Genomic DNA, 26,539 nt, shown 5'->3' with positions numbered 1-26,539 from the left:
TGCCTGTATCTGTAGTTTGTGCTTTTTATTTGAGTAGTATTCATTTGTATGAAAATTTATTTCTTTTTCTATTGATGGATACTTGGATTGCTTTCACTTTTTGGCTCTCATGACTAAAGTTAAGATTCTCATGTATGTCTTTTGTGGATATGTAGTATTTCTTTTGGGTAAATATTTAGGAGTGGGATTGCTGGGTCATACTATAGATATATGTTTAACTTTTTTAGAACCTACCAAACTATTTTCCAAACTGGTAACCGTTTTACACACCCACCCACCAGCAGTGTATGCGAGTTCCAGTTTTTCCACATCTGTGCCAGTCCTTGGTATTGTCAGTCTTTTTAATTTTAGCTATTCAGGTGGTAGTGATAATCTCACTGTGGTTTTAATTTGCTTTTTTCTGATGAATAATGATGGTGAACAACTGTTTGGTTTTGGTGAACAATTTTTAAGATTTTATTTTAGAGACCGTGCATGTGCTCTTGCAAGTGCTTTGGAGGGAGGGACAGAGGAGGAGGGAGAGGGACAAGCAGACTCCATGTTGAGCTGGAGCCGTGGCATGGGCCTCCATCTCATGAGATCATGACCCGAGCAGAAGTCAAGAGTCAGATGCTTAATGACTGCCACCCAAGCGCCCCTTGGTAGACAACGTTTTGTATGCTAGTTGGCTACTTACATTTTTCTTGCGAAGTGTGAGGTTTTTTATCCACTCTTTATTGGATTGTTTGTTTTTTAAATATTTTTACTTATTTATTTTTTTAGAGTGCATGTTCGAGTGGGGGTAGGGACAGAGGGAAAGAGAGACTTTGTGCTAAGTGTGGAGCCCAATATGGGCTGATCCCGTGACCGCACAAGCTGAAACCAAGAGTCCGATGCCCAATCAACTAAGCCCCCCGCCCCAGGTGCCCAGGATTGTTTTTTTTTGTTGTTCATTTTAAGAGTTAAAAAATGTGCATATGCTGATCTTTATGATGTATTTGTGTATAAGGAGTCCATTTTTTTTTTAAAGATTTTATTTATTCATAGAGACACAGAGAGAGAGAGAGAGAGAGGCGCAGAGACACAGGCAGAGGGAGAAGCAGGCTCCATGCAGGGAGCCCGATGTGGGACTCGATCCCAGGTCTCCAGAATCACACCCCGGGCTGCAGGCAGCGCCAAACCACTGTGCCACTGGGGCTGCCCAAGGAGTCCATTTTTTTTTCTATTTTATGATTTGTCCTTTTTTCGTTTTTTAAAATTTTATTTAGTTTCAGGGACGGCTGGGTAGCTCAATGGTTGAGCATCTGCCTTCAGCTCAGGTTGTGATCTTGGGGTCCTGGGATGAGTCCCACATCAGGCTCCCGCTGCAGGGAGCCTGTGTCTCTGCCTCTGTGTATCTCATGAATAAATAAATAAAATCTTTAAAAAATTTTTTTAATTTACTTTTTTGGAAGTAATCTCTGTACACAACATGGGGCTTAAACTCATGACCCAAGATCAAGAATTGCATGCTCTGGGGATCCCTGGGTGGCTCAGCGGTTTGGCACCTGCCTTTGGCCCAAGGTGCAATCCTGGAGTCCCGGGATCGAGTCCCGCGTTGGGCTCCCAGCATGGAGCCTGCTTCTTCCTCTGCCTCTCTCTTTCTCTGTGTCTATCATAAATAAATGAATAAATCTTTAAAAGAAAAAATCGGCTACCCCAAGTTTCTTTAAAAAAAAAAATTGCATGCGCTATTGATTGAACCAGTCAGGCACCTCTTGCTTGTTTTTTTCTTTTTTTTTTTTAAAGGTTTTTATTTATTCATGAGAATACACAGAGAAGAGAAAGAGGCAGAGACACAGGCAAAGGGAGAAGCAGGCTTCACGCAGGGAGCCCGACGTGGGACTCGATCTTTTTTCTTAATGATGTCTTGTGATGAACAGAAAATTTTAATTTGGTTGAGGTAAAAAAAGTTTGTCAATATATTTTTTTTACATTTATTATTATATTTAGTAATCTCTACATCTGATGTGGGGCTTAAACTTACAACCCCAAGATCAGGAGTGGTATTCTTCTCCTGAGCCAACCAGGTGGCCTGTCAGTATTTTTTTTTTTTTTTAATGTTTATTATGTGTTCTAACAAAATTTTGCCTACACCCAGTGTTGTGAAGACATTGTCTTTTTCTTTTTCTTTTTTTAAATTTATTTATTTGAGAGAGAGCACAAGTGAACGAGCGCACAAGTGGGAGGGGCACAAGAGGGAGAGAGAATCCCAAATGGACTCTGCCCCAAGCATGGCTCCATATCACAACCGTGAGCTCACAACCTGAGCTGAAACTAAGAGTTGAATGCTTAACTATTTCATCTAAGTGTCCCCCTTCTTTTTTGTAAAAGTTATTTATTTAAAAAAAATTTTTTTTTTTTAAGATTTTATTTTTAAATAATTTCTACATCCAATTTGGGGCTTGAACTTGCAACCCTGAGGTCAAGAGTCACACGTTCCACTAACTGAACCAGTGAGGCACCCCTGTAAAAGTTGTATAGTGGTAGTTTTGTATTTTGGTTTATGATTCACCGTTTTCTTTTTAACATCTTTATTGCAATTCAATTGATGTACAATAAACCACACTTTTTTTTTAAAGATTTCATTTATTCATGAGAGACACACACACATAGAGAGAGAGAGAGAGGCAGAGACACAGGCAGAGGGAGAAGCAGGCTCTATGCAGGGAGCCGGATGCGGGACTCGATCCCAGGACCCCGGGATCACGCTGTGAGCCAAAGGCAGATGCTCAACTGCTGAGCCACCCAGGTGTCCCCACACATGTTTAAAATGTTAAATTTGGTTACTTTGACCTCTGTATACCCGTGAAATCATCACCGCAGTATAGTGAACGTATAGTATAATCATGCCCCAGATTACCTCATATCCTTTTGGGAACCCTCCATCTTACCCTTTGCTGAGTCTCCAAGCACATACTGATCTCCTTTCTGAATGATCCTTCTTGCATTATTTTTTATTACTTTACTTTATTTTATTTTCTTGCATTATTTTTTAATGTGAGGTGAAATCAGGATACATCCCCCACCCCCCACATGGGTTATATAATCATTCTAGCATCATGTTAGGGAGCCTTTGTTATAAATTAATTAAACATGTGTGCAAGCTTATTTCTGGGCTTTCTGTTATGATTTGTTGGTGTATTTTTCTATTCTCTGCCAGCACTGTGTTGTCTTAATTACTGTTATTTAACAGTAAGTCTTGAAATCAGGTAGTATAAGTCCTTCATTTTTATTTCTCTACAAAATTGTCTTGCCAGCTTTAGAATAAGCTCTTCAGTGTGTACATAAATTTTTGTCATAAGTTTGGTTGGGGTTACATTGACTCTGTAGATCAATTTTAGAATTGAAGAATTAACATAGAGTCTTCTGTGCAGATGGTATATCCATTTATTTAAATCTTGCATTTTTCTCAGCATGCTGTATGTTTTTAGTGTGAAGATATACTTTTTTGCTGAGTATATTTGTAGGTGTTTGATATTTTTGCTTGTTTAAAACATTTTCTATTTATTTATTTTTAAGGTTTTTATTTATTTTTAAGTAATCTACACCCAGCGTGGGGCTCAAACCCACAACTCTGAGATCAAGAGTCACATGCTCCACCGACTGAGCCAGCTAGGCATCCTATTTTCTTCTTCTTTTCTTCAATTGTTTGTTGTTAACGTACAAAAACAGTTGGTTTATGTATACTGATCATGTATCCTGCAATGTTGCTTGAGTCATTTATCAGTTCTCATAGTGGGTTTGTATATTCTTTTGGATTTTTTACCTATATAATCATAGTTTGAAGACAGTTTTACTTTTCCTTTCTTGTTTTAATACCTTTCATTTTTTTTTCTTTATTGTACTAGCTAGAACTTCTAATACAATGTTGAATGAAGTGATGATAGTGGGCCTTCAATGGTTGAGGAAGTTGCTTTCTAGCCCTATTTTGTGGATTTTTTTTCCTTTTTTGACTAAAAAGGGTGTTGGATTTTGTCAAAAGCCTCTTCTGCATGTATTGAGATTATCTGATTTCTGCCCTTTATCCTGTCAATATGGTGTGTTATATTAATTGATTTTCAGATGTTAAAGCAACTTTGCAGTCTTAGATAAGTCCCATTGGTGCGGTGTATAATGCACATATAAAGTGGCTGGATTTAGTTTGCTAGTGTTTTTTTTTTTTTTTTGAGAGTTTCTTTGTATATGTTCATAAGAGGTATTTGCATATGACTTTCTTATGATACCGGTTTTGGTAATACTAGCTCCTTAGATGAGTTGGGAAGTTGTTTTTTCCTTTTTGCAGATTAGCTTGCTCTTTCTTTCTTTCTTTCTTTTCTTTCTTTTCTTTCTTTTCTTTCTTCTTTCTTAGATTTTATTTATTTATTCCTGAAGACACAGAGAGGCAAAGACACAGGCAGAGGGAGAAGCAGACTCCCTGTTGGGAGCTCGAGGCGGGACTCGATCCCAGGACCGCACGATCACAACCTGAGCCAAAGGTGGAGACTCAGCCACTCAGCCACCCAGGTGCCCCACATGTGTTGTTTCTGATGAGAAGTCAACTATCATTCTTATTATTCCTTTTTTTTCCTACTGTATTTAAGATATTTTACTTATTTTATGACTTATTTATTTATTTTAGAGAAAGAGACCACGTGACCTTGTGTGGGAGGGCATTGCAGAGAGAGAGGATCTTAAGCAGACTTCCTGCTGAGCACGGATTCTAGTGTGGGGCTGGACCTCACAACCCTGAAATCATGACTTGGGTGAATCAAAATTAAGAGTCAGACGCCCAACTGACTGAGCCATGCAGGCGCCCCTGCTTGTTATTTTAAATAAACACTTTGTTTTTATTAAAGTTTTTTTTGCTGTCAATTTGACTATAATTTTCCAGGTGTAGTGTTTTGTATTTTTCTTTTTAGGGATTTACTTCATTTTTTGGATCCTTGTGTTGGTGTATTTAATCAACTTTGGAAACTTTGGCCATTGCCTCTTAAATATTTCTTCTGCCTCATATTCTTTCTCCTCTCCTCTTGGGACTCCAGTGGTAATTGTTTTATTTTATTTTTATTCATTTACTTATTTTTTAAAGATTTTATTTTTTCATGAGAGACACAGAGAGAGGCAGAGACACAGGCAGAGGGAAAAGCAGACTCCATGTGGGGAGCCCGACATGGGACTTGATCCCGGGTCTCCAGGATCACACCCTGGGCCGAAGGCAGGCGCTCAACCACTGAGCCACCCAGATGTCCCAGTGGTAATTGTTTTAGGTTGATGTTCTCCCACAGGTTTTGAGTATGTTTGTATTTTTAATATTCCCTTTTCTGTTTACATTTGTATTTTTATATTTTATCTTTAAAGTCATTGTTTTCTTTTTTGTGTTCATTGTGTTATTAATTCCATCCGGTAACATTTTAATTTCAGATACTGTATTTTTCAGTTCTAGAACTTTTGGTTTTTCTGTCAGGTTTGCATTTCTCTGCTAATATTTTTACCTCTTCATTCCTAATGATGTTTTGCCTTAATCTTCTAATATATTTATAATTGTTGTTTTGAAGTTCTCATCTGCCAATTCCAACTTATGGTGATTTGTGGATCCTATAGATTGTTTTTTCTCTTGATCATGGATCACAGTTTTCTACCTTGTATGTCTAGTAATTTTTAATTATATAGTGAACATTATGGATGGTACATTCTAGAGACCTTGTTTTAGGTTATCTTCCTGTAAAGAGTGTTGAGTTTTGTAAGAGCAGACTGTTAAATTTCTGGGAGATCATCTTGATCCCATAGAAGCTTGTAGCCTGTTGGGTGGATCTTTTGTTTTTGCCCTAAGTTTTAAGACATAGCCTTCAGTTCTGGAACATGGTTTTTACTTCTCTAAGATATGGCCTGTGTTGGGTTTTAATGGAAAACCTTTCTAATTTGGCAGAACTGAAATTCCAAATTCTGTCTCCCCAGGATTGGTCAGCTGCTGGCATCTTTGCTTAGCTTTCTCCTCAAAATAGTTTAGTTGTTTTCAGCTTTATTGACCTATAATTGACAAAATTATAAGTTATATAAAGTACATTATAGTGGTGTGATATATGAATGCAGACTCTCCCTATCTGGGTGACCATCTCATCTGTCCCCTCACATACTTGTGCGTGTGTGAGAACACTTAGGTTGTGCTCTCTCGGCAATCTCACCCGACATGTTTGCCATCACATCCTCAGACCTTACACATCTTTGAGTTCCACATGTGGACCCTTGACCAGCCTCTCCCTGCCTCCCCTGCACCTGGCCCCTGGCAGCCTCTTTCTACTCTGTTTCTATGAGTTTGACTTTTTTTGTTTGATTTGTTGGTGTTTCCTCTAACCATGTGCAACTTAGGAGTCAGCCAAGGATTTGGGAGGGATTTAATACAGACTTATAAAATTAAGTATTTTGGTTTTTTCCCTTTTTGCTGCTTTTTTTCCCCTTTCTGTTTTGGCCATTTTGATAGTCCTGAACTCTGACCTCCATTCCTCCTGTAGTAAGACAGCCAAACACTGCTGTCACCTAGCACTGTCGCCTCCTGTTCTGCAAGAGCTGGCAAGTGTCCGCTAGTCAGAAGGCATCTCAGTGTGGGGCTCAGACTTTGCTGTCCCTCCAGTTTCTTCGTGTTTCTGGAGGTTCTCTAGCACCTGTGGAGCTGTTTTTTTTTTTTTTTTTTTTTTTTAAGATTTTATTTATTCATGATAGAGAGAGAGAGGGAGGGAGGGAGGCAGAGACACAGGCAGAGGGAGAGGGAGAAGCAGGCTCTGTGCCAGGAGCCCGACGCAGGACTCGATCCCGGGACTCCAGGATCATGCCCTGGGCCAAAGGCAGGCGCCAAACCGCTGAGCCACCCAGGGATCCCCGTGGAGCTGGTTTTTAAAAAATTTTGTGCAGTTTATCATTAGTGCTAAGACTAGTCTGATATAAGCTGGAGCCAGAACTCTCAGACCTGCACTTTTATTTATTATTATTATTATTATTTTAAGATTTCATTTATTTATTAGAGAGAACACACACATGCTCGTACAACCAGGGAGAGAAGCAGAGGGAGAGGGAGACTCTCCAGCTCAGTTCCTAGACCCTGGATCATGACCCAAGCTGAAGACAGATGCGTCACAGACAGAGCTCCCAGGTGCCCCAGACCTGCGCTTTTAAACCCTGCACTTTTAAACCATGCCTGACAGAGGAAAACGAGGGAGACCAGGGTGATCATTGGGGTGTGTGGGGGGGAGGCCAGGAGCTGATGCTGGAGGAGATAGGAGAGTGTGGGTCACAGAAGCTAAGAGAGTCTGGTGATAAGCTGTGGGATGTAGACTGTCCTCGGTGGTCATTGGCTTCCTCGACAGAAGTAGGGTGGTGGCATGCTGCGGGGAGAGGCCAGATGGGAGCAGAGGGAGTGGGGGCCGTACATGCAGACAGTTCTTTCAGGAAGCATTGCTGTGAACAGGGATTGGAGCAGAGTCTGTGGGGCAGGGTGTGTGCGTGTCTGTGTGCACACTGACAGGGATGTGTCCTGGAGGAAGAGGGACCCGAGAGAGCAGAGGAGCAGTCTTGAGAATGTGTGAAGGGTGGGGTCCACAGCGTAGGTGGAGGGACTGGTCTTTGTCCTTTGTCCCAGGAAGGAAAGCAGCACATGTGGTGATTTGGGTTGGTAGATTTGATGGAGAGAAGATGGGAGACCTTTGGCTTTTTCTGTGAATTAAGGGGTAAGATTATTGGAAAGTTGAGGAAAGAGACAAAGGAATATAATGATCGTTGTGGTAGTCGTGTATTGCTTTGTAACAGAGCACCCCAATGGTTAGTGGCGTAAAGTAGCAACCTTAGTTCTTGCTGATGAGTCTGTGGGTTGAGCCCAGTTTGGGCTGGGCCAGGCCTCTGCTCGTCGTGTTGTCTGCCTGGCTTCTCGTGTGGCTGGGGCCTCATCTGGGTCTTCAGGCCTCTCTCCAGGCTTTTGTCAGTCTCCCGGAGGCTGGATGGGGCTTCTTCACACATGGTCACAGCATTCCAAGAGGGCAGGGCTGGAAGCTGGCTCTCAAAGTGGCACCTGTCCTCTGCTGCCTTCTGGTGGTTACAGCAAGTCACAGGATGGGCAGATAGGTTTCACTTCTCCTGCTGCTGCTTTTTCTTTTTTCTTTTTCCTCTTTTTGACTTCATTTTTTTTTTTTTTTTAAGATTTTATTTATTCATGAGAGACAGAGAGAGAGAGAGTGTGTGTCAGAGACGCAGGCAGAGGGAGAAGTAGGCTCCATGCAGGGAGCCCGACGTGGGACTTGATCCCGAGTCTCCAGGATCAGGCCCTGGGCCAAAGGCGGCACTAAACCGCTGAGCCACTCGGGCTGCCCTTGACTTCACTTCTTGATGCAAGGAGCTATATAGAATTTGTGCCGTTCTAAAATTGTCCCGCTTGTCTTAAGAGGGGGAAACTAGCTTCTTTTTTTTTTTTTGAATGATTTTATATATTCATGAGAGACATAGAGAGGCAGAGACACAGGCAGAGGGAGAAGCAGGCTCCCTGTGGGGCGCCTGATGCGGGACTGGATCCCCTGCCCTGAGCTGAAGGCAGATGCTCAACCGCTGAGCCACCCAGGCGTCCCTGGGAAACTAGCTTCTTAAGAATTCAAACGCTCGACTTATTATTATTATTATTATTATTATTATTATTATTACTATTTAAAGATTTTATTTATTTATTAGAGACAGAGAGAGAGAGAGGAGCCTGACGTGGGACTCGATCCCGGGTTTCCAGGATCACGCCCTGGGCCGAAGGCGGCGCTAAACCGCTAAACCACTGGGGCTGCCCAGCTCGGCTGTATTAATGTTCACTTGAGATGGTGTGATCATTAATTTAAAACGAGTAACGCTCAAGCCAGATTTCCTCATGGAAGCCTTCTTTGCCCGACAAGTCCCTGCTCCCTGACTAATGATAATTGTGGACATTTATTGGGCACTTAATTGTTTGCCAGCCATGTTTTTTTTTTTTTTTTTTGATTTTTTTTTTATTCATGAGAGAGAGAGAGAGGCAGAGACACAGGCAGAGGGAGAAGCAGGCTCCATGCAGAGAGCCCGACATGGGACTCGATCCCGGGTCTCCAGGATCACGCCCTGGGCCAAAGGCAGGCTCTAAACTGCTAAGCCACCCAGGGATCTCCTGCCTGCCATGTTTTAAGCACTTCATATAGATTATCTTGCTTGATGTTCACATTGTCCCCCAAGCCATATACCATCATCTCTATCACATAGTTGAGGGGACTGAGATAGAGTTTAGAACAGTGATTCAGATCTGGAAGGGAGAGGCTGACCGTAGGCCAGGCAGCTGTACCCGGAGCTGAGGATGCAGCCACCATGGCTCACTGCCTCTGGACAAGTCCTGTCTTCCACTCGTAACCGCTGTGGTGCTCATACACACAATGACTGTCCATGCCCCTGGTTCCACCCGCTGAACTTTGCCCCAGTCAGCCCTCCTGTCCACCCTAGGAGGTTGGCATTTTCGTCCTTATCCACAAGGATGCCCCAAGGCACAGGGAACCAATGGCTCTGCTGTCTTCAGGCTCAGAGGTAGGATGCTGTCTGGGCAGAGTCCTTCAGGATCTGCTAGAGGTCAGGCTCCTGGAGGTGGGGCTGTGTGTCTTGTCCCTTGCACTTGTTGCTGAGTAGAAGGTGCCCAGTGTCCTCTCTGTGGGCTCTTAGCAACATTGAAGCCTTTCAGAGCTCCTCTTCAAGAATGTAACTGCCACCTGTCAGCCCACAGAGATGCAATTCACATAGAGTCACCCTTTTAAAGTGTGTAATTTAGTGACTTTTAGTACATTCACAGGGCAGCCAGCACCGCTAACTCCAGGAGTTTATCACCCCACCAAGAAGCATAATTGACTGCCCATTTTGAAGATACGCACTTCTCTCCTCTGGGTCTCGTTTCCCCTCAAGCCTAGGAGACCCTCCTCTCCTTTTCTTAGCTCAGTCCTGGTTACTACCTTCTTGTCATCTCCCTCATCTTTATAATTCTTTCTGTATCTCCTTTGATTTCTCCTTTTTTTGTTGTTGACTAGGCCAGGATCTGGTGTCACATGGCGATTTGAGAATGTGGACTTTGCTGTCAGCTAATCTGGGTTCTGGTTTTGAATTGACATTAACTGTTGGCCTGGGCCAGTCCTACAGTTATCTAGACCTCTGCTTTTTAACGCATGAACTGGGGTTAGAGTTGTACTGGGCTTGTGTGGTGCCTGTGCACCGTGAAGTGTCCATGGGAGCAGCTCTTGCTGTTTTCCTTCCTCCTTGCAGTCAGAGTTCCTAGACTTAAGTTGTTCCTTAAGTTGTTCCTTAAGTTGTTCCTAGACTTAAGTGCTCTCATTTGGACTCAGCTCTGCCCACTGCCCTGGTTTCTGCCCTGGTACTTGTTGGGCTTTATTTTTATTCCACCTGTTTGGTGGTGCTTTTTAGCTGCATGTCTCCACTTATTGGTCCTTCCAGGAGTTCTGGTCCAGAGCATGCCATGCCTGCTCTTGGTTCTGGTTCTCCCGGGAGCACAGTGCTGAGAACAAATGCAGTACAGGTACTGTCTGTTGTCAGTTGTGGAGCAGATGCACACAGGGTTCTCGCTGTGATGTGTCTCTGGCTTCCTGTACAGGCAGGCCCTGGCTTAACAATGGTTCAACGTGTGATTTTTCAATTTTTTTTAAAGATTTATTTATTGTTTATGAGACACACAGAGAGAAGCAGAGATACAGGCATAGGGAGAAGCAGGTTCCCTGCAGGAGCCCAGTGTGGGACTCGATCCTGGGACTCTGAGATCACGACCTGAAGTGAAGGCGGCCGCTCAACTGCTGAGCCACCATCCCTGATTTTCTAACTTTACGATAGTATAAAAGTGGTACACACTTTGCAGGAACTATTCAGAATTTTGAATTTGAATCTTTTCCCTGAGGCAGCGATATGTACTACGATCCTCTGGTGATGCTGGGCAGCGGCCACAGTTCCCAGTCAGCCTGCGATCACGAGGTCGACAGCCGATGCTGATAGCCACCCGTACCCTGACGGCCATTCTGTTTTTCAGTTTGAGTACAGCATGCGGTAATTATGTGAGGTATTCAGCACTTATCGTAAGTTGAGGAAGATCTGTAGTTGACCCCCTTTCTCCCTGGGCCCCAGGAAGGCATCTGGTGTTGGCCACCGTCCTAGACCAGTGGGGGCAGTCATGACAGCTCTTTTCCCCTAGTTACATTTTTACTTGCATTACACACAGACTGGGCACATGCCCAGGATAGCAGGACTAGTCAGTGATGGAAGCTGGATTTCGTGCCAGAGAGCCCCTCCCATGCTCAGGTCTTCCACTCTGACGGTTTTTCTGCTTGGGCTCTGTGTTGATCTCCAGGAGGGAAGAGGAGGGTGTGTGCTGACCGTGCTGCTGCGTTCCCTAACCAGGAAGAGGGGCCGCGATTACTAGCAGCGAGCACACGGGTTTTGAGCTTGCGCTCTGAGTCTTCTTTTCATCACACCCAACAGCCAGAAGGAAGCTCTTGAGGAGGTGAGGGCCCGCTTAGGCCTGACAGAGCCCTTGCTCAGGGTGTCTGGTGGGGTGATGAGTTGCTCACCTTTCTGAGACTTTGGTGGGAGACCAGCTACAATCCATCTGTGGGGGGAGAAACGGCGCTTTTAGGAGCTTGCAGCCGCAGGAGCCGCAGCCACCCAGGCAGAGTGTTGTCGGGGGAGTGGTGCTCAGGCCACTGCGAGCAGACTGAGGCGGACATCTGTCTCTGTGTGGGTCTCGTCTCACCCTCACAGCACCCAGGCTGGGTCCGGTGGGGATGTGGAGCAGGCTGGCTCTCCGGCGGAGACACCAGCAGACTGAAGATGCACTTGTTACTCAGTGTTGGCCACATAGTGTTGAAAATTTAAATTGTGAGCATTTGAAGATTTGGGGATTTAAGAAAATTTGGGGTTCAGGTCTTTCTCGTAGATCCTGGCAGATGTTTCCCCTTGACCTGTGTTTCTGCAGGACTGTAGGTGGCTGCCACGGACTTGCTCCTGTTGCCGTGGATGGCCTTGTGCTCTTGCTGCACGTTCAGGTCCACCTGCCGTTTTCTCCATCTGGCTGCTTCCTTCCCCTTAGCACCTCCCGCTCTGCAGCGCTCTGCATCACAGCCCTTGTGTTAGGATGTGGCCAGAGAACTAGAAATCCAGGGGCTGGGCACCTCCCTGTTCCTTGTAAGACAGCGCTAGCTCCAGAAATACAGGGTTTAGGATGTTCACTTCTCAGTAGAGCTGACTTCCTTTCTAAAAAATTCCTGTGTACCCCTCTGGTGTCTGGAGATGGCTCGGCTGTGCTCTCCTGTCCTCTGACCACAGCACTCACACACTCACTCTCCAGGAACCTGCTCCTCTTTCTTCTTGGCCCCTTTTTCTGGGGCACCTACCAGATCGGGAGCTGGAAACCTGCAGGCAGGCGAGGCGGCTGACTCAGCTGGCAGCAGCTGTTCCCTCGTCAGCCTGTGGGCCCTTCCGCCTGGCTGGGGAAGGGACCTGATTTTGCAACTCTCACACTGGCACCTGTTTTGGGATCCAGTTTTTCTCTGTTGTTTCCCCATTTATTTATTTATCGTGCCAGGAAGTGTTTTCCTCTAGAAACTCAAGTTTATTTCCATATATTTGTCCTTCTTATTCTCTGACAGTGCCCCTCTGATAGAACTCTTTTAAGAAATGGATTTTTAGGGGATCCTTGGGTGGCTCAGTGGTTTAGCGCTGCCTTAGGCTCATGGTGTGGTCCTGGAGACCCGGGATCGAGTCCCATGTCAGGCTCCCCACATGGAGCCTGCTTCTCCCTCTGCCTGTGTCTCTGCCTCTCTCTCTCTCTGTGTCTCTCATGAATGAATAAATAAAAATCTTTGGGAAAAAAAAAGAAATGGACTTTTAATTGTTAACAAAGTAACAAATATGAGGCTTCTAATAAAACGATCTATTTTTGGGGAGCCTGGGTGGCTCAGTCAATGAAGTATCTGCCTTCAGCTCAGGTCATGATCCCAGGGTCTTGGAATGGAGCCTCACATTGGGCTCCCTGCTCAGCAGACTCCTCCCTCTCTGCTTTCTCCCCTGCTTGTGCGTGCACGCTCTCTCTGTGTTAAGTGAATGAATAAATTTTTTTTTTTTTTGAAAAAAAAGATCTATTCCTACAGGCAGCCTTCCTCTCCCCTGGTTCTGTTCCGTAGAGAAAGCTGTTTTTGAAGTCTTAATAGTGTAATTCTGGTAGTCACTTCCATAGGTTAGTAATAATAAAAACTCATAGGAGCTAACACGGCTTAAGGCTTTTTGTGTGTCAGGCGTTGTTCTAGGATCTTTACATTGATTTCTTCTTCTGATTCTCACTGGTAGTATATGGGGTAGGTGTTGTTACCTACTTTTCATAGATGAGGAGACAGGCCCAGAGAGAGGCTAATTGACTTGTCTGAGGTTTCTCCTTTTCTCTTTAATTTTTTAATTGTGGTAAAATACATATAACATAGAACTTACCATTTTAATAAGTTTTAAGTGTGCAATTCGGGGATACTCAGCACATTCATCCTGCTGCATTTCCCAAACTCCACACCCCACACACTGAAGCTGTGTCCCCGTCACACACCCTCCGCCCCCAGCCCCCTCCCCGGCCCCCGCACCGCCAGCTCCCCTGTGTCCCCAGGAGTCTGACCACTGCATGTGCCTCCTAGCAGTGGAACCGTACAGGATTAATCCTTCTGTGTCTGACTTATGTCACTCAGCACAGTGTCCTCAGGGCTCACCAGGTGGTGGCGGGTGTCCACAGTTCTTTTTAGGGCGGAGGATATGATTGAGGATAGATGCCCATGGCCCTCTACCTGCCTCAGGGAGAAGAGGATATCATTCTTAGAAGGTGAGACTCTGAAGCTCAGCTCTGTTAACCTTTGGACCTGCTGTGGATACTCTGTTAGGTGACCACGCGAGACTTTGCTGAGTTGTCTACTGTTGGACAGCCTGATTGCTTCTCGACCTTTTGGCTAAGATCAAGTGTGCTGTGTGTTCCTATCAGTTTAATATTAGACAACCTGATTCCCTGTTGTCATGAAATAACATCTTTCCCATTCTCTACTGTCTGACACTTCTACTGTGTGATTGTTTCCTCTGGTTGGTCTATGAAAATCCTTAGACCATTAAGGAGCCCCACCCAGTCTGACTGCCTTGTCCCAGAAAGCCTTCAGACATCCTTGTTTCCAGGAACTGGTTAGACATGTTCCATCTTAAGCTGGAGGAATCTGGCCTCCCACATCTAGGGGAAATCCCACCTTTGGGTCAGCATTTATCAGAGACTGGTCTATAGAGCAAGGGCAGTAGTTGTCTTCTCTTAGATTTGGTGGTCTCCCTTTAAGACTCTTGGAATGTGGCTCACTAGGCCAGAGTTTTCTGATGGGTAGTTACATACCTACGTGTAGGCAGGCATAGAGGTAGTTATGTCATGAATCTCAGCTCTGTCTGGGAACAAGAATGTCCTGTCCCCATCAAGGTTCTTCTAGCCAGACTGAGAATCAAATTGACATGAGACAGATCAACAGGAGAAAATAAAATTTAGGGGGCAGCCCAGGTGGCTCAGCAGTTTAGCACCCCTTCAGCCCAGGGCCTGATCCTGGAGACCCGGGATTGAGTCCCACGTCAGGCTCCCTGCATGGAGCCTGCTTTTCCCTCTGCCTGTGTCTCTGCCTCTTTCTCTGTGTCTCTCATGAATAAATAAATAAAATCTTTTTCTGAAAAAGCACAAATTCTAGAAATCACAAAATCATGCCATTTTACCTGCCTGCTAATCTTGGGTCCATACTCAGCCTAAAAAGTGCCTTCTGTAGTTGAACCATGGTAAATGTCACACCTTATTGAAGGTCTCTTAAATCCCTCATTCTTTTTTTTTTTTTTTTTTAAGATTTATTTTTATTTTTTCATGAGAGATACACAGAGAAAGGGAAAGACACAGGCAGAGGGAGAAGCATGCTCCCTGCAGGGAGCCCTACCCAGGACTGATCTGGAGACTCCAGGATCAGTCCCTGAGCCAAAGGCAGATGCTTAGCCGCTGAGCCACCCAGGCGTTCCTAAATCCCTTATTCTTAAAGCTGCCTCTCTTTTCTGTCATTGATTTGTTGGAGGAATTTGGTTATTTGTCCTATAACCTCCCACGTTGTGGGTTTCACTAGTTTCTTCCTTTTGTATTATTTAGCTTGTTTGTTTCTCTCTAATTTCCACTAAAGAGATTGACAGGGTGATTAGATTTAGGTGCAATTTTTTTTTTTTTTTTTTTAAGTAGGAAAACTGAACAAGTGTGATCTGATGGATTTTTTTTTTTTTTATCTGATGGATTTTAATGTAATATCCACAGGAGAATGTTTTATTTATTTTTTTAAATCTTCCTTTTCTGGGATCCCTGGGTGGCGCAGCGGTTTAGCGCCTGCCTTTGGCCCAGGGCGCGATCCTGGAGACCCGGGATCGAGTCCCACGTCGGGCTCCCGGTGCATGGAGCCTGCTTCTCCCTCTGCCTGTGTCTCTGCCTCTCTCTCTCTCTCTCTGTGACTATCATAAATAAATAAAAATTTTTAAAAAAATCTTCCTTTTCTGTAATTTTATTATTTTTTTAAGATTATTTATTTATTTATTCATAGAGACACAGAGAGAGAGAGAGGCAGAGACACAGGCAGAGGGAGAGCAGGCTCCATGCAGAGAGCCTGACGTGGGACTCGATCCAGGGTCTCCAGGATCACGCCCTAGGCTGCAGGCGGCACTAAACTACTGCACCACCAGGGCTGCCCATACAGGAGAATGTTTTAAAACATCTTCTTTCCATTTTGTATACATTTCAGACCCCCTTTCAGAGGGTTGACTATCCTAATTTCATTAAACCCTGGGATGTCTGTCCAGATAGCAGTTTCTTCCTCAGATTTTGGTTCTGTTCTCTGATGAGGTAGACTGATTCTTTTTTTTTTTTTTCTTTTTAAATATTCTATTTATTCATGAGAGACGCACACAGAGAGGCAGAGACATAGAGGGAGAAGCAGACTTCTCAAAGGGAGCCCCATGCAGGACTCCCTCCCAGGACCCCAGGATCACGCCCTGAACTGAAGGTAGACCCAGGAATCCCGACATAGACTGATTCTTAGTATGTGATAGCTGCTTTTAGGTGTTAAAATATTTTTTTTCATTCTATCTCCATTTCCCTACAGGACTTCTTTAGTAGCTGTTGGAAAATGGGAGAATTGCTTCTCTTTGGCTTATTACCCTACAGACAAGTGTGTTAAACTGAGCAGAAAATGTTTAAAGAAAATAAAAACAAAATCTGGCAGTATGGAGTGGTAGCACATGGGACACATTTTAGGGTTAATGTCACATATGCCTTTCCTGGAGATAGGTATCACACATACATCATAGTCCTGGATATCATAGACCTTAGGGTATTTTACTCTTACTCTCTTAACTTTTGTATAGTCAAAATAAATAATGAAAAAATTATTCCAAATAGATCAGGGATATTACAGTGTAAAAAGTTAAACTATATGAGTGCTAAAAGAAAATAAAGGTGAATTTCTTTATAACTTAGGAGTGGGGAAAACTTTTCTAACTATGACTCTAAGCCTAGAAATAGTAAGATTGATTACAGTAACAGCAGAAACCTGCATTGTAAAAATCACTATAAGCAATGTCAAAAGACAAATGACAGCAGAAAAATATGTTGAATTTCTGTCATAGCAAAGAGCTTTTATCTCTAATAGTTGAAAGAACTCTACACCTAAAATTAATATCACACTGTGTGTTAACTAACTGGAATTTAAATAAAAACTTAAAAAAAAAAAAAAGGAAAAATTCATAGAGACGCACCTGGCTCACTCAGCCAGAAGTGTGCTACTCTTGATCTCAGGTTTGAGCTTGAGCCCCACATTGGGTGCAGCAGTGACTAAAAATCATCATCATCATCATAAAAGAACTCATAGAAACTGAGAAGAAAAGCAATATAACCTGATAGAGAAAAATGGGCAAAAGATAGAATATAGAAAATAAATAAAAATGGACCTTATATAATTGAACAGATGCTTACCATTTCTTGTAATAGAAATACTAATCAAAGCTATATGGAGATACCACTTCTCCTTTACCATATTGGTAGAGTGGCCAGCTGTCCTGGTTTGCCCAGTACTTTCTGGGTTCTAGTGCTGAAAATCTTCTGTTTGGGAAACTTCTCAGTCCTCGGCAGACTGGGACAGTTAATTACCTTACATACTGGCAGAAATCCAAAATTTTAACTATATGTTCTTTAGACAAAGCTGTGTTGAAATTGTCTTCTTGCCAGTAGAAATACAAACTTGGGGGTGGTGGTGCCTGGGTGACTCAGTCAGTTCAGTATTTGCCTTTGGCTCAGGTCATGGTCCTGGGATCGAGTTCCATATCAAGCTTTCTCTGCTCAGTGGGGAGCCTGCTTCTCTTTCTCCCTCAGCCTTTCGCTACCCTTGCTCATGCTCTCCTTTTCTCTCTTTCTGTCAAATAAGAGGAAGAGAGAGAGAAAGAAGGAAAGAAAGAAAGACAGGCAAATGGTACAATACCTCTGGAGGAGGATTTGTATGTTGCATGTTTATATGTGCATTTGTCCTTTGTCCCAGCAATCCCACATCTAGGAATCTGACTTAAAGGTATGTTGGCAAAAATATGAAATGACTTTGCAAAAGACTGTTCATTATAGAATTATTTGTAATAGCAAAACACTGGAAGTACCATGTGTCCATCACTAGGGGTAAGTCAACATAAAGGAGTACTGTACAGTTATCACAAGGAGTGTGAATCTTTGGTGTTACGATTCAGGTTAGGACAGTGGTTGATATCTTTGGGGACATGGGTTACTCTGGGTGCTGGTAGTCCAGTTTCATGAACTGGGTGGTGTGGTTGCATGGGTCCGTTTGTGAAAATTCAAGGAGCTGTTCACTTAGGATTTATGTGCTTTTCTTTATAGTATATTTAAAATCAGTAAAAATGTTCATTTAAGGGAGTAAGGTGGGGCACCTAGGTGGCTCAGTCAGTTGAGCATCCAGCTCTTGATTTTTGGCTCAGGTTATGATCTCAGGGTTGTGGGATTGAGCCTGGCATCAGACTCTGGGTTCAGCGTGGAGTCTGCTTGATTTTCCTTCTCCCTCTGCCCCTCCCCCTCAAATAAATAAATAAAATCTTTAAAAACAAAGAAGAGGTTTTTTTTTTTTTTTTTTTCTTAATTGATTTATTTGGAGGGGCGCTTGAGCAGTGGTAGGGGCAAAGGGAGAGGGATAGAGAATCTCAAGCAAACTCTTCCTAAGGATGCAACCCAGTGTGGGGCTTGATCCCAGGAGCCTGAAGTCATGACCTGAGGTGAAATCAAGAGTCTGCTGAACCACCGAGACACCCCAGGAAGAGTTTTATGAAGAAAGCAAAAACAAAAGATACAGAATATTATTTTTATTTTTATTTTATTTTAAAAAATATTTATTCATGAGAGACACACAGAGAGAGACAGACACACAGGCAGAAGGAGAAGCAGGCTCCCAGCAGGGAGCCTGATGTGGGACTTGATCCCGGGACCCTGGGATCACGCCCTGAGCTGAAGGCAGATTCAACCATGGAGCCACCCAGGTGCCCCATCCTATGGTCTGTTTTTAGTAGCTGCTTTTTAAACAATTTTTTAAAAAATATTTTAGTTTTTGAAGATATTATTTCCTTCTTAGGGAGAGCAAGCAAACTGGAGGAACAGGGAGAGAGAACCTCAAGCAGACTGCACTGAGCACAGAGCCCAGCATGGGGCTCAGTCTCATCACCATAAGATCGTGACCTGAGCCAAAACGGAGTCAGCCACTTAACTGACTGAGCCAGTCAGTTGCCTTCAGGATTTTATTTTTAAGTAATCTCTACACCCAACATGGGGCTTGAACTCACAACCCTGAGGTCAAGAGTAGCAAACTTCATTGACTGAGGCAGCCAGGGCCCCCAGCTGCCTTTCTTTTTTTGAGGAAGGTGGGGGAGCATGAGGACCGTATGGGGAGGGGTGGAGGGTAGGGGAACAAGCAGACTCTGTGCTGAGTGCACAGCTCAGTGCATGGCTTGCTTGATCCCATGAGCTGGAGAACACAACCTGAGTGGAGATCAAGAGTTAACTGTTCAACCAGCACAGGTGCCCCCACCCCCTGCAGCTGCTTTTTAATTAAAAAAATAATAATAATAATATATATATACACACACACACACACACACACACACACGGTGTTACATTTTCTGCTACTTTGTATGTCTAATATTTTTTTTGTATGTTGATATCTGGATTATGATTTTGAGTTTTGTCCTGGCAGATAGTTAAATTATTGGAAGATCATTTTGCTCCTGTCAGGCTTGGATTATTCTTTGAGTAGATTATTCTTTGAGTAGATCTGTTTTGGTTTTGAATTTAGTGTTTGGGTGTGGCCTTTGCTCCAGATGTAATTTTGACCCTGAAGACAGGGTCTTGTTCAGGTCTTTGCTGTGTGCCTCAGGGTGCTCTGGGAGGTTCTTCTTCTGCCCGGTTTGGAACTCCCAACACCCCACAGCCTGCAGGACATGTAGTTTCTTTTCAGCTCTAAGCCCCACTACTCTCCTTTGAGTGGGTCTGTTGGTCTGGGACATCTCTAAATACTTTGACTTTGGAACCATGTAAATATTTTATATAAGTTAGCACAGAATTAAATAAAAAACAATAGCAAATTAGCAAGCCCCTCCCCCTCCAACATAAATACAAATGAACATTAGTTCAAAGTCAAAATAATCAGGCCTAAAGTCAGTCTTAACAAAAATACTTGATTATTTTGAAAATTGTATATGAAGTGCTGAAAAGCCAGTGTTGAATTATTCAGCTTAATAATTTTAATTATTAATGTAATAAAAAGAGTTCTCTGTTTTATCTTTTTTTTTTTTTTTTTAATTTTTATTTATTTATGATAGTCACAGAGAGAGAGAGAGAGAGGGGCAGAGACACAGACAGAGGGAGAAGCAGGCTCCAAGCACCGGGAGCCCGACGTGGGACTCGATCCCGGGTCTCCAGGATCGCGCCCTGGGCCAAAGGCAGGCGCCAAACCGCTGCGCCACCCAGGGATCCCAGTTCTCTGTTTTAGAAGATGGTTAACACTGACATTTCTGGCTCACTAGCACAACTTTGGCTGCCTTTTTTTGCCTTTTTTTTTTTTTTTTTAAGGATTTTCTTTATTTATTCATGAGAGACAGAGAGAGGCAGAGACACAGGCAGAGGGAGAAGCAGGCTCCCTGTGGGGAGCTCGATGCCAGGACCCCAGGGTCACGCCCTGAGCCAAAGGCGGATGCTCAACCCCTAAGCCACCCAGGAGTCCTGTCCTGCCTGATTGGTTTTTATATGAAATTTAGAAATTACACAAATATACAGAAAACATTGCAGTGAACACTCATGTACTCACCACACAGCTTCAAGAGTGATCAGTACTTTGCCATTTCCCCCCCATCTGTCTGTTTCTCTCTCACACTTTTTTGGTTTTTTGTTGTGTTTTGTTTTTTTTTTTTTTTTGTAGTTGAATTTGCCAACATACGGCATAACACCCATCACACTTTTTTTGGTAAGGATTTTTATTTGAGAAAGAGGGAGCATGAGCAGAGGGAGAGCCAGGCTCCCTCCTGAGCAAGAAACCCAATGTGAGGCTCTATCCCAGGACCCTGCAATTGTGACCTGAGCTGAAGGCAAACGCCCAACTGGCTGAGCCACCCAGGTGCCTTCTCCTCCCACACTTAAAAATTTTGTTTGGTTCGTATCTTTTTGTGGAGTATTTTTTTTAAAAGATTTTATTTATTTATTCATGAGATAGAGAGGCAGAGACACAGGCAGAGGGAGAAGCAGGCTCCACACAGGGAGTCCGACGCGGGACTGGATCCCGGGTCCCCAGGACCACGCCCTGGGCTGAAGGAGGTGCTAAACCACTGAGCCACCCAGGGATCCCCTTGTGGAGTATTTTTGAAGTGAATACCAGAAATAGTGTTATTTTACCCATGAATACTTCACTTTTTCTAACAAATTAGAACAGTTTTTATTTTTAAAAACATAGCCACCATATCATAATAACTAAGAAAGAATTCATAGTAATTGCTAATATCATCTGACAGCAGTCCATATTTGGATTTCCCCAATAGCTTCAAATACAACTTTTTACATTTGTCGTTTTTGTCCTTTTTTTTATTTCCCCCGGGGAGAGTGCGCTGCTCCTGGAAGTGCTGTGCTGCAGGTCAATGCATAGAGTGGATGGAGCAAGCTCCTATTCTGTTTTTTAGTTCCAGAAATCCATTTTATTTGTTTTATTTATTTAATTTTTATTTTATTTTATTTATTTATGATAGGCACACAGTGAGAGAGAGAGAGAGAGGCAGAGACACAGGCAGAGGGAGAAGCAGGCTCCACGCACCGGGAGCCCGACGTGGGATTCGATCCCGGGTCTCCAGGATCGCGCCCTGGGCCAAAGGCAGGCGCTAAACCGCTGCGCTACCCAGGGATCCCTGTTTTATTTATTTATTTGACAGAGAAAGCATGCATGGATAAGTGCACACACCAGCAGGGGGAGGGGCAGATGCAGAGGGAGAAGCAAACTTCCAGCTGACCAGGCTTGACCCAGGACCCCAGGATCATGACCTGAGCCAAAGGCTCAGACACCCAACCGACAGCCACCCAGTGCCCCTCAGAAATCCATTTAATATACTGTACTTTGATAGAGGACTCCTATCAGATATTAAACTGATAAGAACAGGAAATACACTTGATAAAAAATGATTACATTTGATATGTTCTGATTGGACTCAGATAAGATCTAAATGTTACATTTGGTGATTATGTCTCTTTAACCTCATATTCTAGAGCAGTCCACTGTCTCTGTTGCTAACATAAAATTTTTAAAATATAAAATCGTGACTTTCATGCAAATATAAAATGAACAGTCCCAGGTTCTACGCTTTTCTTCTAGAAGTTGCTGTGGATTATCAGTAAGCTCTCTAGTCATTTGTGTCTGGTGATGTGCATATCCTGGTGGTGATGGCGTATAGTTATGAAACTGGACAACTTCATCGAGATCCTTCTCACATGAATTCTTTGGAGTGACGTTCTAACCATTGAGCTAGTTACTCAGATACAGCATGGGTGTATATCATCAATACCATTGTCTCGGGGCACCTGGGTAGCTCAGTGGTTGAGCGGCTGCCTTCAGCTCAGGTCACGATCCTGGGGTCTTGGGATCAAGTCCCACTTTAGGCTCCTTGCATGGAGCCTGCTTCTCCCTCTGCCTGTGTCTCTGCCTCTCTCCCTGTGTCTCTCATGAATAAATAAATAAAATCCTTAAAAAAAATTATGAAATGTTCTGATAATTTGATTAAGTTAAGATACTGATTTTTGTTTTCCTGTTCTCTGTTGTTTTGGTAAGTTAACTTTACAAAGGCAGAACTTAAAATAAGCTTTTTTCTTATTTTTCAGGTGAAGAAATTATAAATTTTCTACTGAATGAAAAAATCTTTCTTAAAGTTACATATAGTCCAAGAAAAAAACCCCAAATGTTTTCATATTTTGTTTGAACTTAGAATTAAGAAGTTTCCGTAGAAGGTAAGATAATTTTCCTTTTTAATTGTTCTTTATTCTAATTTATGTAAATATACTGTAAAAGCAGAAGTTCAGAGATGGATGACAGCAAAATGCTTATTAGTTTTGAAGGTGTATGTTATAGCTTATTGTTTTGGGGGTTTTTTTGATCCTTCTATATCTGGTTTTAAGATTCTTTGTTGTGGAAAAGTTGTTCTCCCTCATCCAAAAAAATGGGGCTAGCCTGTGTGTATGTAGTGAGGCTATTCTCTGTCTCAGTTGTGGGGAACACACGAGTCGGGGCATAGGCACTGTCGTGGTTGCCATCCAGAGCATACATTCCCTGTGCAAGATGACAAGCCACAGTATTAGATACTCACCAAAGGTTCACCCGATTGCCATCCAATTACATGCTGCATAAATTATAATAATTTCTCTTCAGTACTTCAGTGCATTAAAAACTAAAATAACTTAGGGTACTGGGATGGCTCAGCCAGTTGAGTGTCTGACTCTTGATCTCAGCTCAGGTCTTGATTTCATGGTTGTGCGTTTGAACCCCACGTTGGGCTCCGCGCTGGGCATGGAGCCTACTTAAAAACAGAAACAAAAAACTGGGGCACCTGGGTGGCTCCGTTGGTTAAGCCTTCCAGCTCTTGATTTCAACTCAGGTCGTGATCTCAGGCTCCATGCTCAGTGGGGAATCTGCTTCAGGTTTCTCTCCCCCATTTATGGATTCTCTGTTTCTATGTCTTTCTCTCAAATAAATCTTTAAAAAACAAAAATTCCAAAGCCCTACAACAACTAAGATAACTTTCCAAAAGCCAGAAAAGAAAACATTTTTAAAAAGGAACAGTTAGGAATTATGATAACCCTCCTTTGTTCCTCTACTGAAGAGAACAAATCATTTTCAGAGGAAAGCCTTCTGAGTGCTGGCCAGTGGGATTTCTATAGCGTAACTTCTAGCAAACGTGAACTTACAGTAACAACACACATAGCTCTGGGAGGAAGAGTTAGCATGACTAGATGCCCCAAGGCTTGTACATATTGAATAATTGGATGCAGTGTATGTACTAATGTATGAAATGTGTGAAATAATACAGAACAAAAAAATTAGCAATGAAAAGCAAAGCAGCACAATGATCCAAATAGAACTTTCAGAAATGGAAACAATGTTGAAATTAAAAACTCTGTGTATGTGGATTAAACAGATTAAAATATGGTTGAAGACAGAATTTGTGAACTGAAGTATGTGTCTGAAGAAATTACCAGCCAGTAGCACTGAGATATGAGGGGGTGGAAAGCAAGGTTAAGAGAAATGGAGGATAGAATAAAAATACATCATCAATGTGTAGTTGACATCCCAGAATGGAAAAATAAGGAAAATGGAGGAGAGTCATTATTCAAAGTATTAATAATTTTGGCTTTTTAGAAACTACTTAGAGATATAAATCCACAGATTTTGGAAGCACACTGTGTTCCAAGCAGTATAAATAAAAAGAAACTCCACACCCACATATTAGAAGCTCTTAAGCTACAGGTAAAAGATTACCTACAACAGATGTCACATTAACATGTATAGAAGTCAAGAGAGAGAGTGGAATAATTCCCCACAGTGATAATAGAATATAAATTTCAGTATAGAATTGTGGGGATGCCTGGGTAGCTCAGTGGTTGAGCATTTGCCTTTGGCTCAGGCCATAATCCTGGGGTCCCAGCATCGAGTCCCACGTCGGGCTCCCTGCATGGAGCCCGCTTCTCCCTCTGTGTCTCTGCCTCTCTCTCTCTCTCTCTCTTTCTCTCTTTCTGTGTGTCTCATGAATGAATAAATAAAAAATCTTTAAAAACAAAACAAAACAAAACAAAAAATACCCAGGGAACTGATATATAACAAGGAAGCTCTAGACTGAAACCAGGAAGGAAGAACCCAGGTAAGTAATTTAAGCACCACAGGATCTGCCTTTGCCCTGAGGGCATTTGCTGATCTGGACTAAGTGGGGTTTGATTTTAGAGGTCTGGTAGGGTAAGAAGAGTAGTAAGTTAATCAGCCCTCTCAAGATGGAGCGCCCAGGGGAGACTCTCCCCATGTAAAAGGGGGCTCTGAAGGCTCCATCCTCAGGTGAAGAGAAGCACATCTGCCTCACTGTATCCCTGCCCCCACCTGGTTATCTTTCTACTGGTAAATACTGTGGAAAAGAAGGTGGGAACAATATATGGGGCCATGGATTAGCATTTGTGAGGATTTCTAACCTAGGTTCCCATTGCCTGTTACTTCAGGGGAATCAAGTACAAATTTAGTTTAGGGTGTTCTGGCTCAGTGAATGCCTTCAGGCATTTATGCAGAAGCAGACATAAAATCTCTGTGGGGGAAGTTACCTTTATCCTAAAATGCCAAAAAAGCCCTGCGGGTATATTTGAAGAACATTGATTTGTATGCAGACAAGAATGACCAAGCACACCATGAGTGAAAATCAGTAGAAACAGACCCTCCAAGACTTCAGATTTTGGAATTATCAGAAATAAACTGTAACACAAGCATGCTGTTTATTTTTAAAGATATATTTAAAGACTTTCCAACCAGGGCCCAGAAGAATAGTTCCCGCAAAGAAGGGTGGTAAGAAGAAGAGCTGTTCTGCCAACAGCCACAGGCGCACCCATGGAGTGGGTTTCAAGAAGTGTGCCCCTTGGGCACTCGGAGAGATCCAGAAATTTGCCATGAAGGGGATGGGAACTCCAGATGTGTGAATTGACACCAGGCCCACAAAGCTGTCTGGGCCAAAGGAATCAAGAAGTTTTTATACTGTATCTGTGTGCCGTTGTCCAGAAAACGTAATGAGGGTAAACATTCACCAAACAAGCTCTGCACACTGGTTACCTATGTTACCTGTCACTACTATCAAAAATCTACAGACAGGGATCCCTGGGTGGCGCAGCGGTTTGGCGCCGGCCTTTGGCCCAGGGCGCGATCCTGGAGACCCGGGATCGAATCCCACATCGGGCTCCCGGTGCATGGAGCCTGCTTCTCCCTCTGCCTGTGTCTCTGCCTCTCTCTCTCTCTCTCTCTCTCTCTCTCTCTCTGTGACTATCATAAATAAATAAAAATTAAAAAAAAAAAAAAAAGAAAACACATTTCTAAAAAAAAAAAAAAAAAAAATCTACAGACAGTTAAGATGGATGAGAATTAATTGCTGGTTGTCAGATAAAGGTATAAAACCTCAAAAAAAAAAGTAAAAATATGGGAAACTATAGAACGTTATCTATAATATTTAAAGAACTACCAGATAGAAGTTCTAGAAATAATGCCGTATCCAATATTAAGAATTCAGTGTAGGGGCCGCTGGGTGGCTCAGTCAGTGACATGTCTGCCTTCAGCTCAGGTTGTGATCTCAGGGTCCTGGGATTGAGTCCTGCATCAGGCTCCCTGCTCAGCGGATAACCTGCTTCTCCCTCTCTCTCTTTCAAATAAATAAATAAAATCTTTTAAAAAATTCAGTGTATAGGTTTAACTTTGAATTCTGTATAGTGAAAGGAGGGAGCTGGGGTGGAAACACTCTGGCACATGCAGGCACACACCCTGGTCAGTAAGGAGCCCAGGCCCTGTCCTGAGAGGCTTGGACAGTATGTGTCTGACAGTCTCAGGTGGCTATGACTTTCCTTTGAATGCATTGCATTGACCTGCATAAATTATTCTTTTACAGTTATTTTAATTTACCTTTGTGGTTATTTCTTCTCTTGACTTCTGATTTCAGTTTTTATTCATCTATTCATCTCACCCTAGACCTTTGTTTTTTTTTTTTTTTTAATTTTTTTACAATTAGGCCTTCTTGGATCTTTGCTCCAGTGCAGTGTGCCCATTATAGACATGGTCTCAGTTGTTAATTGTGCAAAAATTCCTTGTTCTCTGTGCACTCATATTGCCCTTTTTTCAGGTCAGCT

At 43.0% G+C, this 26,539-nt stretch overlaps 1 protein-coding gene and 1 pseudogene across 9 annotated transcripts in view; one reads left to right on the top strand and one right to left on the bottom strand.

Annotated features, from left to right (window-relative positions):
* PPP6R2 (protein phosphatase 6 regulatory subunit 2) overlaps positions 1–26,539 on the top strand; it is an 82,063-nt gene that overhangs the window by 4,466 nt on the left and 51,058 nt on the right. For 7 of the 9 annotated variants that reach the window (XM_041756290.1, XM_041756298.1, XM_041756295.1 and 4 more), the window contains one exon: positions 22,505–22,630. The exons of 1 other annotated variant lie outside the window; for it this stretch is intronic. The gene's annotated coding sequence lies outside the window, so the exon portion shown is untranslated. Of the gene's footprint in view, positions 1–11,513; positions 11,534–22,504; positions 22,631–26,539 lie in introns of those variants that run through there. One more of the 9 variants, XM_041756289.1, reaches the window with a different exon arrangement.
* Positions 21,642–21,812, bottom strand: LOC121492309 (annotated as a pseudogene).

This window comes from Vulpes lagopus, chromosome 5, assembly GCF_018345385.1.
Source record: "Vulpes lagopus strain Blue_001 chromosome 5, ASM1834538v1, whole genome shotgun sequence".
Taxonomy (NCBI): domain Eukaryota; kingdom Metazoa; phylum Chordata; class Mammalia; order Carnivora; family Canidae; genus Vulpes; species Vulpes lagopus.
The sequence above is the reverse complement of the archived record's forward strand: the minus strand, read 5'-3'. Positions and strand labels throughout refer to the sequence as shown.